This window comes from Octodon degus, unplaced genomic scaffold, assembly GCF_000260255.1.
Source record: "Octodon degus isolate 3935 unplaced genomic scaffold, OctDeg1.0 scaffold00143, whole genome shotgun sequence".
Lineage (NCBI taxonomy): Eukaryota > Metazoa > Chordata > Mammalia > Rodentia > Octodontidae > Octodon > Octodon degus.
In genome coordinates, this window is record NW_004524719.1 from 5,833,355 (window position 1) to 5,846,064 (window position 12,710).

Here is a 12,710-nt window from a genome sequence, read left to right on the forward strand (position 1 = left end):
AATGATAATTGTTGAGTTGATGGGGTTAGAAGACTCCTGGGGAGGTGACTGGCTTGTGAAGTTCTTAGCTTCATCCTCATCAATGAGTTAACTCATTCCTGACATCATACCTGAATGGTTTATAAGAAGGTAGATCCTAGTCAGAAGAAAATGGGTGATGGAGGATGCCACTATGAAAGGGGAAGAAACTCTTCAAGGGAAGGACCAAGTGGGATGAGGAAAAGGAAAAATGTAAGAAGGAAGGGATAAAGATATCTAAAAAGCTGTTCAAAGGGAAGAAGCACTTAGAATGAGGAAAATAGTAAAAGAGGAAAGAAAAAGATATATTTTTGTATCTATATCTATATGTATATAGATAGGAAGATAAATAGATCTTGAATAATTATACTGCTGAATTCTGCTGGCCTATTAAAAGGAGCAGTTAGTGATTGCTTTTTTTTCTTCTCCTTTTAAATGTCTCATCATTTTAAAATCTATTTTAGATGCTTCTTTCTGATAATCTTAAAGAACTAATGTAAAGACATCATGTAATATAACAACCATTATTTAATTCTTACTATTTTATTTAGTGAAATTCAATATAATTTTTAATCTTTTAAGTTTTTCATTCTCTTTAAAATATAAATTGGGGCCGGGAAGATGGCTCAGTAGAATAAGCGCTTGCCTGGCAAGCACAAGGGCCTGAGTTCAATTCCTGGTTCCGCCAAAATAAATAAATAAATAAATAAATAAATAAATAAATAAATAAATAAATAAGATATGACATGTACAGGATGCTAATAACCTGTAACAATGTAGTGTTAAACTTAAACATTATATACCATAAACTCTTAAGAAGCTTAAAGAGTATCTCTTTACATGTCCTTGTCTCTTTCTCTGTTTCTTTGGATGGATCTCTCATGTCTAGACCAATGTTTATATGAAAGAATATTGAATTAATGATACAAAAACTCACTGATTTTGATGATAATTTTGTTATTTTATATTCCAAATCTACAAACTTATATTATTGTTGTCTAAATATATATAACACTGTGATAAAATGGAAGGATTACTAATGGGACAATATTCAGCAATACATGTTTGAGTGTTTGTGAAATGAGACACTGTATTATTTTAAGTGAAACCATATATGTTTTGTAAAACTGTCATCAAGTAAAAGTATATAAATATGATTAAGTGAATGTAGCAATCATAGGACAGTAACAGATGAAAAAAATCAAGAGGCCTCTATGGACAGATTCTGAATAGGAAGATTATATTCACATAATAGAAAATAAACACAAAACAAAAGAATATGAAAGTGTTACATACCCTATGATACATTTGTAGTATGTCCTCTGAATTATGGAAAATCATATAATTATTCTGAAAGAAGTTGGTGGACATATGCATCCTCTGAAGTGCGCACAATGCAGACATCATCTGATTAATAATGTAACTTTTGGTTTTCTACAAAATATTCGAAGACAGAAGATATTAATTTGTGATAAGGTGTTTCCCATATGCCTTTTAGAGTTAAGTTTAAAGGAGAAGCAACTGCTATTTTGTAAAACGAACTAGCAAACAGAATAGAAAACACTGATTAACACAAACTGACCTAAGATAAAATATTACCACATAATTCTTGATAATAGAAATAAGGTGGGGATATCCAAGTGCTTATTCCTTCTTCATAACTTATCATAACCCTCATGAGGATCATTGTAAATTTAACTCATAAAGTCATGTTCTGGAAAATTAATCATCCTCAATGAGTAACCTAGGTTTAAGGTGTATAGAAATCATGTTATGTATATTAATATGTGTGCAGCATTATTCTTAACGGTATTGTTTGTTATACAAAGTAAAAGAACTATATGAATTGTATAATGATGAAAGGGTTCATGCATTGAAATGAATTCATAAGGGCCTACCAGATAGCTCAGTGGACTAAAGCGCCTGCTTAGGTAGATGCAGAGGCCAGGGTTTGATGCTCAGGCATGCAATGAAGGCGCTTCCCCCGGGGCACACTGAGACAGTGACTGAGACTGGGTACGGTGGCATACGCCTGAAATCCCAGAGATGGGATGCTGAAAATAGGAGGATCACTACAAGTATTATCTATGTAGTGACACCCTTGTAGACCCTGTACAAAATATATATTTTTTAAAAAATGCATTCATAAATTAAATTACTACGTAGCAATACAAATAAATGAAGAACATATTTTATCAACAAATGCAAATCTAAAATATAATACAAAACTAAAAATATTAGTTTCAATATATTGTTTGATACAGACCAGTGTGATCATAGATGATAACGTTATTTCATATTTCAAATACACAAAATTGTATTATTACTGCCTGAATATATACAAAATTATGATAAGATGGAAGGAGTATTATTTAATTAAATTTGAAGAGAAAAAAGTAAAACTGTGAAATCTACATAGAATGCCATTTAGGACTTAATAATGTCTACATATTAAATTAGCATTTTAAATATTGACCTCAAATGAAGAGATTTACTGTAATAATCTCAAATATATTGAAAATTTATTTTATGAAAATAAAATAATATTTTAATAATTCAAATGACCATATATCCCAAATGTGAAGTTGAAAATTATAGGTGAGAATTGAACTTTCCTTAGTTTAAGTGTTCAAAAACGTCCAAGTGAAAACTTTTTTTCCAATGTGAATTTGTTATTAAATCTTCCAATACCTGTTCAGAAATGTCAGTAAAACTTGTGTACCTTAAAAATATAGTCTTGAGAATATCACTGTGATTCTGATGGTCTTTCGTTTACATACAATCTGTTCATTTCCTGTAACAGCTTTTAATATGTTCTCGAGATGAATTGCTGGATCTTAATTCAAGTCAAGAAGAGCTTGGAGTGAAGTATTTGAAGTCCTGAAAGAAAACAAATTGTAATGCAGCTTGATGAGTCCTGAAAATTTTTTTTTTTCAAAATGAACAGAGAAAGAAAATACTTCTATGACAAGAATAGCTAAAGAAATCATGACCACCAAACCAGTACTACAAAGAGTAATGGAAGATATTCTAGAAAGAAGATAAAATGACTAGAATTTAAAGAAAAACACCAGAAAGAAAACACCCAACAGGACAAGTAATTAAACACAGGAAGTGTAGCTAAGTAGCAGCAGGGAGCTATCCTGACAAAGACAAGCCAATGTATATTAATTATAATCATCAGTATAAAGAGCCTCAATTCACCAATTAAAAGAAATAGAATGACAGGGTCGATCAAGAAACAAAATCTTGTTCTACTAACCTGTTTTGAAACAGTGAATACTACATATTTTTTCAGGGAAATTTTAAGAGGAAGTAATAACAATCATAGAAATGTATGACCAAATAAAGATGACCCAAGTAGATAAGACAAATTTTAAAGAACATAAAAAAAATCAAATAACCAATAAAGAAATATAATAGATGATCTTAATATCCCATCAAAGAGATAGATGAACTAGACAAAATATTTTCAAACATATATCAGAACCAAACCAAACCTTTGATAAAATAGACTTGGTAGATATTTACAAAGTGTTTGACCAAAGACATCTAAATACATATTCTTTTCTGTTGCAAATAGGAGTTCTCTAACACAGAACACATATCAGTACAAAGAACATGCTTACGTAAATTCAAGGAAATTGAAATGATCCTATTCATATTATGTGACAAATGTGCAGTGAAACTGGAAATTAACAACAAAAAAATCTGCAAAAACTAATAAACATATGAAAATTAAATAATAACCTCCTGAATAAAAAAGGGGTCACAGGTGAAATTAAAGCAGAAATTAACCTAATCTATAACCAATGGAAAATTGAAACACAACTTACTGGAATTTGTTGGATGAAAAGAAAGCAGTTCTCAGATAGGAATTTGTAACTGTGAACTCACACATTAGGAAACTGAAGGAAAACAAATGCATACCCTAATGCTACCTTAAACCTCTAGAAAGAGAGAGAAAAGCAATGCTAAAGAGAGAAAATTATAAAGATCAGAACATAAGTTAATGCAAGTGAGTCAAAGAGAACTAATGGATAAATAATCAGTTTTTTAACACATTCAATAAAATGGACAAACCCAATAAAATAAAGGAAAGCAAAAACTGAAATTAAAGCAATAGGGAATGAAAATGATGAAATTACTACAGATTCTGTGGAAACTCAGAAGTTCATCAATATCTACTTTGAAAATCTTTATTCTCATAGAAGGGAAAACAGAAGAAATGGACAGATGCCTAGATACATACAAATTATGACAATGAAATGAAGAAGATACAGTAATTCTAAATAACCCAAAATCAATTGATGAAGTTGAAAATGTAATAAAAAAACTTAACAAACAAAGAACAACCGAGGTTGTGATGGATTCCAAAATGAATTCTACAAGAAATGGAGATAAGGTTTGACAGCAATAACACTCAAACTTTTCAATGAAATTGTAAAGGAAGCAATTCTCCATAACTTATTTCTTTAGGCAAGTTTTACACTGTTACCAAAACTGGAGAAAGACAACAGCAAAACAGAGAACTATCGATCAATGTCCCTAATGAACAGAGATGAAAAAATATTCAATTATATACAGTCAAATACTATACATCCAATCCCACCAGCAGCTCTCCCACACACTCGTCAGGCCTGTGCTTCGGCTGGATTTCACCAGGGAAATCATAGCTCCTGATCAGGTGAAACTCATCCCAGGCATGAGGAATGGCTCAACATATGCAAATCTATAAATGTAATATTCCACCTCAACAGAGCCAAAAACAAAAATGAGATGATTGTATCATTAGATGCAGTGGTAAACACCTACAAAACATTGGAATAGGTGGTCTTTATATCATTCTGATATAAACTATCTATGACAAAACAACATTTAATGTCATACTAAATAGTCAAAAATTGAAAGCCTTCACTTTAAAATCAAGAACAAGACAACTATGTTCATTATCACCACTCCTATTCAATATAGTTCTGGAAACATTAGCTGGAGCACTTAGACTAGAGAAATTAAAAGAATAAGAATTGGGAACATTGAAGTTAAATTATCATTACTCACAGATGACATGATACATGGAAAAACAAAAAACCTTCAAGAGACTCTTAGAATTAATGAGCAAATTCAGTAGCATAACTGGATGCAATGTCAACACCCCAAAACTAGGGTGTTGTATAAGAAGGCTTTCTTGTACACAAACAACAAACTCACTGAAAGAGAAAGTAGAGAACCAACACCTTTAAAAATAGAAGCAAAAAAAGAAAGTCTGAGGAATTAATCTAATAAAGCATGTGAAAGATCTATATAATGAAAATTTCAATATTTTGAACAAAAAGTCATTGAAGAGAGTTTCTATCAGAAAGGTATTCTCTGTTCATCAAAAGGAGGAACAAACATTGTGAAAATGGTTCTACTCCCAAAATGGTTATGCAGATTTGATGCAATCCCAATAAAAATACCATCAGCATACCCCACAGATCTAGTGAAAACATTACTAAAATTCATTTGCAACCAGTAAAGAGCCAGAATAATGAAGGCATTTCTTACCAACAAAGACAGGACAGGAGGCATCATAATCCTTGACCTGAAATTATACTACAAAACTACTGTGATAAAATCAAAATGGTATTGACAAAAACATAGACCTTGGGTTGAATGAAAAAGATTTGAAGATGTAGGTACAACTACAAATGTACTCAAACACCTTTTTATCTTTGATAAAGAGGGCAAGCACATTCAATAGAAGAAAGATAGCCTCTTTAACAAATGGTACTAGAAAAAGTGGCTTTCTACATGCTGAAAACTAAAACTACATCCAGATCTATTGCCATGCACTAAAATAAAGACAGAATGGATTAAAGATCTAAAGATTAACACAAAAACACTGGCCTAGCCATGTAGCCAGGCCCTGCCATTTGTTTCAGCAGATATCATGGTTTGTGATTTTTACAAAGCAAACAATATAATACAGTCCATAATTTGGAATATTTTATAATGAATCACCCACAGAACTGTGTACAACAAGTGCCTATTTGCACACTAAACACTAAAGAATCCAGCTGAGGGCCTGGATGCTAATATCCTGCATGAGTACAGATGTAACTCCAGAGCTCATAACACTGTCTTCCACAAGTCCAGCTGCAAGCCTAGAGCCCACAACAACGTCTCATGCAGGCCCACTTCAAGGATCTGTGCTGGGAAGGCCAAAAGGACAGTGCTGGAAGCTAGAAAATCTATGCCAGCTGGAAGAATGATCTGGGCTAGCAGTCTGAGGGATCTGAACTGGAGCCGGGAAGCAATGCTCAAGGTAAGCACCAGAGCTCCTGCAAAAGCACCACTGCCATGCTCAGCAATGGGGAGTTCTCTAGCTCCTCCAGCAGTGAGGAAATTTCAGCTCCCATCAGGAAAGACAACGTGAGAAGCTTCTCCATGAGACTGAGCAGCACATCATCTTCCTCTGCAAAGCCAGGAAGCAATGCACAAGATGAAGACCAAATCTTCCACAAAGTTCGTCAGGAAAGCCAGCATTACAAGGTCCTCCAGCAGAATAACCCAAGAGAACTAGCAGCTTCCAAATGCTGCAACGGCTACTCAGAACAGTGTGCCTGGCAGTGTTCCAACAGCCCCTCCTCTTCTGCTTTATATACTGCTGGTAACAACCCTCAGGTGGGCCACCTGCTCAGCATAATGCTCATCTAATTCAACTGGGTGTAGTAAGTTGACCGCTAGTTAGAAATGTACTAGAGCCGAGCCGAGCCGAGCCGAGCCGAGCCGAGCCGAGCCGAGCCGAGCCGAGCCGAGCCGAGCCGAGCCGAGCCGAGCCAGAAGGAGGAACTCAGCTCTTCAGCCAGGCCCTGCCAGTCAAGTTCAGTGGAGCAGACACAGAAGAATAGACAGGCCTGCAGCTGAACAGGATGAACCGAGGCACACTGCTAGGCCCAGACATATGGGAGGGTTCTCGTGGCACTGAGATGGCAGTAGCTAACTTAGGTGAACCACTCTGCATGGGATATTCCAGGCATGTGAAGGGGAGGTGCCCATAGAGAACTCCATGGAACAAATTTACATACAAATCCCCAATTTATGTTTTCTTTGATCTGCTTCGGTAGCGTTTGCTCCAGTGGTCTAAAATACAGAACCATTAGTTACAAAAGTTTGTCAATTTTTAAATTTCATTTGCTGTTATTAGTATTGCTAGTTGTGCTACTGTAAATAGGATACTATATCTGCCTTAATCAGTTGCTCTTCCTAGGGTAATAATATCAGCAGGTGCTTAGGTAGTAAGCTCACCAAAGCCTTCTACCAAAGGACAGAGGACAGTGACAAGTGGACGCCAATACCCCACTAAAGCTCAAGAGAAGGCACACTGTCGGGACACACTCACATAAAGAATCTCTGACATAGGCGAGATACCTAAAGAACAGACTGTACTCAGGGAGCTTCTGATTACAGTTACACTTTCACAGAAAAGCATTACAGAAATCAAAATAAAGAGTTCTCTCCAAACTAGAAAGTAACAAATAACAAACTAGAAAGTAACAATATCAGGCCACAAGCCCACCCACAACAAATCCAGGAAACATCAGTACTGAAGAAATTGCAAGTCACACAGCTGAAAAAAATCACAACTTCAGTAAAGTAACAACTGCAGAAGGGTATAGAGGAAATCAGACCAGAAATAACCATCCAAGTTAAAAGAAGAAATGATAACTATAATGAAAGAATTGTTGAGCATTTCAAAAAAGGTGCTAAAAAAAAAGAAAGAAAACATGATGGAAACCTTGTGTGAGCAGTATAGGAAAGAAATAAAATGGTTGAAAGAGATTCAGAGAGATGCAGGAAATTAAAAACTTCATTAAAATGGGCAAAATCATTTGAATCAAAGTAAACATAGACTTTCGATCTTGAAGACACTATCGCAGCTAGGGAACAGGTAAGGGAAGCTCAGTTAAAAACAACTAGGATCCAGGAAATAATGCAACGGATGCAAATGAATGCAAAGATGAACAAGGTAAGACCAGTAGACATCAATGAAAAAGAAGAAGCCAACACAAATGACAAAAGGAATATGGGTAGAAGTAGTAGCAGAAAACTTCCCAAATACGGGGAAACTATCTGACATTCAGATAAGCGAGGCACGTAGAACTCTAAATAGTATCAATGAAACTATAGAACTCTAAATAGCATCAACCAAAATCAATCTACACTTATACATATAATAATTATGATTGTAGAAATTCTGCACAACAACAACATACTAAAAGCCACTAGAGAAAAGAAAATGATCAAATTTAAAGGAAAATCGTTCAAAATAACAGCAGATTTCCCAGCAGAAAGCATAAAGAAGAGCATGGAATGAAGTATTCCAAGTCCTACAAGAAAACAAATTGCAATGCAGGGTGATACACACGCCAAAATCTACTTGAAAATTAATGGAGAAGTAAAATACTTTCATGACAAAGTACACCTAAAGAAATTTCTGATGAACAAAGAAACCCTACACAGAATGCTAAAAGATATTCTAGAAAGGGATCAAAATAACCACAACTCCAGGAACAACAACAGACAGAACCCATTACACAGGGCAAACAATTAGAAACCAAGATATTCTAGAAAGGGATCAAATTGACCACAACTCCAGGAATGACAACACACAGAACCCACTACACAGGGAAAACAATTAGAAACTATAAAGTTAGGGAAACAGCAGCAGGAAAACAACATGACAAACAGGAGCCTATATATAAATTATGACTACCATTTTTTTAATTGATTTTTTTTTTGAGGTACTGAGGATTGAACTCAGGACCTTTTGCTTGCCAGGCAAAATGCTTATTCTATTGTGCTATCTGCACAGCCCTATTGATTTATTTTTAAAATGTATTTAGTACAGAGTCTATAGGCTCTCACTACACAGATCAGATTTGGAAGTGATCCTCCTGTTTTCAGACTCCTGAGTGCTGAGATTACAGGCATGTGCCACATGCCCAATCTTAATCACCAGCTCCGCGTGCCCCAGGGGAGGGAGCAGCATGGCATTTAGGGGATCAAACCTTGGTCCCTGTACCATAACTTCCAATTTAAATAGACTGAATTCAGCAATAAAAAAACATACGCTGGCAGTATGGATAAAGAAACAACATCCAACATTCTGCTGTGTGCAAGAAACACATTTAACCCAAAATGAAATTCATAGGCATGCAGTGCCAGCCTCTGTCCTGGGGTGTGCTAAGAAAGCAACTGAGACTAGGAATCATGGTATGCCTCTGTAATTCCAGTGCTTGGGAGGCTGAAAACCGAAGAATCCCTACGTGTCTGATCTATGAACTCTATAGTGAAACCCGTACTAAATATATCAAAAATGAAAAGAAATTAACAGACTGAACATCAAAGGATAGAAAACATCATTACATGCTCCAGGACATTAAAAAAAAAAAAAAAAAAAAAAAAAAAAAAGCAGAGGTAGCTATTCTGTTCACAGACAATTTGAATTTTAAACCAAGAATGACCAAACAAGAAAAAGAAGGTACTACATACTTGATAGTGGAAAACTTCAAGAGAAAGAGATATCAGGCATAAATATGTATGCAGTAACTACAGGAGCACCCAATTATATAAGGCAAATTTTAATGCACATGAAAAAAATCTAATAAACTGTAACACAATCGCAACAGTGGACTGTAATATTCCCTTATCTCAAAAAGATACATCAAAGAGAACAAAACTAAGAAAGAGGTATAAAAACTGAACCAAACTTTTTTTTTTTTTTTTGGTGGAACCTGGGATTGAACTCAGATCTCTGTGCTTGCCAGGGAAGTGCTTATTCCACTGAGCCATCTCCCCAGCCCCTACTGAACCAAACTTTTGAATCAATGCACTTAACGGTTACTTACAGGGTGTTCCACCCAGCAACATCTAAATACATAATCCTTCCTACTCCACATGGGATGCTTTCTAAAAGATACTGCATACTAGTGCATAGATCATACTTAAGCAAATGCAAGAAAACTGAAGCTGTCCCATGCATATTATCTGACCACAGTGCAATAAAACTGGAAATTAATGACAAAGGAAGACGCAAAAAACACATAAGCATATGGAAATTGAAAAAGACCCTCATTTGCAAGCTATGGGTTACAGATGAAATTCAAGAAGAGGTTAAACAGCATCCACAATCCAATAAGAATTCAAACACAACCTACCAGAATTTGTGGAATTCAATGAAAGCAGTTGTCAGAGGGAATTTTATAGAGGCAAATTCACACATTGGGAAAACAGAACAAGAAAGAATAAAATCCTAATGCTGTAACTACAACTTCTAGAAAAAAAAAGAGCAAACAAAACCCAAAGCCCAAAGGTGGGTGGAAATTTTAAAAATTACAAAAACAATAAAACAGTAAAAAGAATTAATTAATCAAAGAGCTGGTTCTTTGAAAGATTAAATAAAAGTGACAAAACTGTAGCCATCCTCCTCAAAAAGAGAAAAAAGCAAAACTTAAATTCAAGTAATAAGGAATGAACAGGGAAAATCTACTACAGACCTATGGAAATTCATAGCATCATCAATAGCTATTTTAATAATCATCGGTCTTACAGAGTTGAATACAGAGAAGAAATGAAAAGATTCCTAGATAGATATCCATTACCAAGACTGAACCAAAAAATACAAAAACTCGTAATGACCAAATAGCATGGCTTAGGAGATAGCTCAGTGGCTGAAGTACCTGCCTAGCAAGCACAAGGTCCTGAGTATGATCCCAGGAACTGGAAAAAGAAGGGCAAAAGGCCTGCATAAATATCCCAACATCAACTATTGAAATTATAATTAAAAAAGAAAATTACAGGAATAAAAGGCCCAGGGCCTGATGAATTCACACCTAATTCTACAAGATATTTAGAGAAAACTTAGTACCAATACTCCTCAAACTCTGCAATGAAATTGAAAAGGAAGCAAAACTCCCCTAATCATTCCTAGATGCATTATGCTGATAATGAAACTAGAGAAAGCCTGAACCAAACAGAAGACGACGGGCCAAACTCCCTCACAAACACAGATGCAAACATCCTCTATCAGTTCCTAGCAAACAGAATGCAGCAATTATCAGGAAGGTTATACCCCATGATCACTTAGGATTAAACCCAGGGAGGCAAGGATGGTTCAACATTTATTAAACTATAAATATAATGCACTATATCAATAAAGCCAAAACCAAAAACCACATGATCATATGAATGGGATTTGAAAATGCTTTGGACTAAGTCCAACACTCATTCATGATCAAAGCCCAGGAGATAGTACAATATATGGCCTTTAACTCAATCTCATAAAAGCCATCTATGACAAATCAACAGCCAACATCATGCTAAAAGGAGAAAAACTGAAATATTTTAATCTAAAAATCAGGTACAAGACAAAGATGTCCATTATTACCAAAATATCAATAGTATTCCTCTACACAGATAACAAACTCATTGAAAGAGAAATTAGAGATATAATACACTTCACAATAACATATAAAACTTAGGAATTAATCTAACAAAGGAAGTAAAATATCTATACAATGAAAATAACAATACTCAGCAAAAAGAGATCAAAGAGAATTTCAGAAGATGGAATGATATTTCTTGCTCTTGGATAGGAAGAACCAATATTGTGAAAGTGGCCATGCTCCCAAAAAGGTTATGCAGATTTGATTTAATGCAATCCCTATCAAAATGGCATCAACATACCTGAAAAATATAAAGAAAACATTCCTTTTGTTTTGTTCTGTTTTCAGTACTGGAGATTGAACTCGGCATCTTGTGCATGCCAGGCAGGCACTTATACCCTAAAATTTATTTTAAACTAGAAAAGATCTAGAATAGCAAAGACAACATTGCATAACAAAGGCAGAGCAGGAGGCACTATAAAACCTGAGTTGAAATTATACTACAAAGCTACTATGGTAAGAACAGCATGGTACTGGCAAAATACCAGACCTGAGGATCGTTGCAACAGATTATGAGATGCAGACACGAGTATAAACACAATCAGCCATCTGGTCTTTGACAAACAGGACAACCACATCCACTGGAAGAAAGACAACCTCTTTAACATGTACATTTCTAGAAAAACTGGCTCTCTGCATGCCAAAAACTAAAGTTAGGCCAGGTCTATTGCCATGTACTAAGCTAAAGTCAAATTAGATTTAAAAGATTTTTTAAAACAGAAACACTAAATATAATGGAAGAGAAAGTAGGGAGAAATCTTGAAGATACTGGGGTACACAGGAGTTCATGAACAAAAATCAAACTGCACTTTGAAGTATCAAATACTTCAAAGAACCAACAACTGGGATTGCATCTTACTGAGAAGTTTCTGCACATCAAAAGAAATTGCCAACAATGTGAAAAGACAACCCACAAATTGGGAAAATAATCTTAATCAACAATCACTCACATAAAGGACTTCTATCTAGAATACATAAAGAACTAAAAATCAGACCCTAAAATACAAACGTCCAATCCAAACATGGGCATTGGAGAAGAATACACACTTCTCAGAGGAAGAAATACAAGGGCCAAATAAATACGAGAAAAACATTCCATAGCACTAGTCATGTGAGAAACGCAAATTAAAATAGCATTGACATACTATCTCATCTCAGAAATAATGGCTGTCATAAAGAAACCAGCCAAGGGCCAGCCAAATA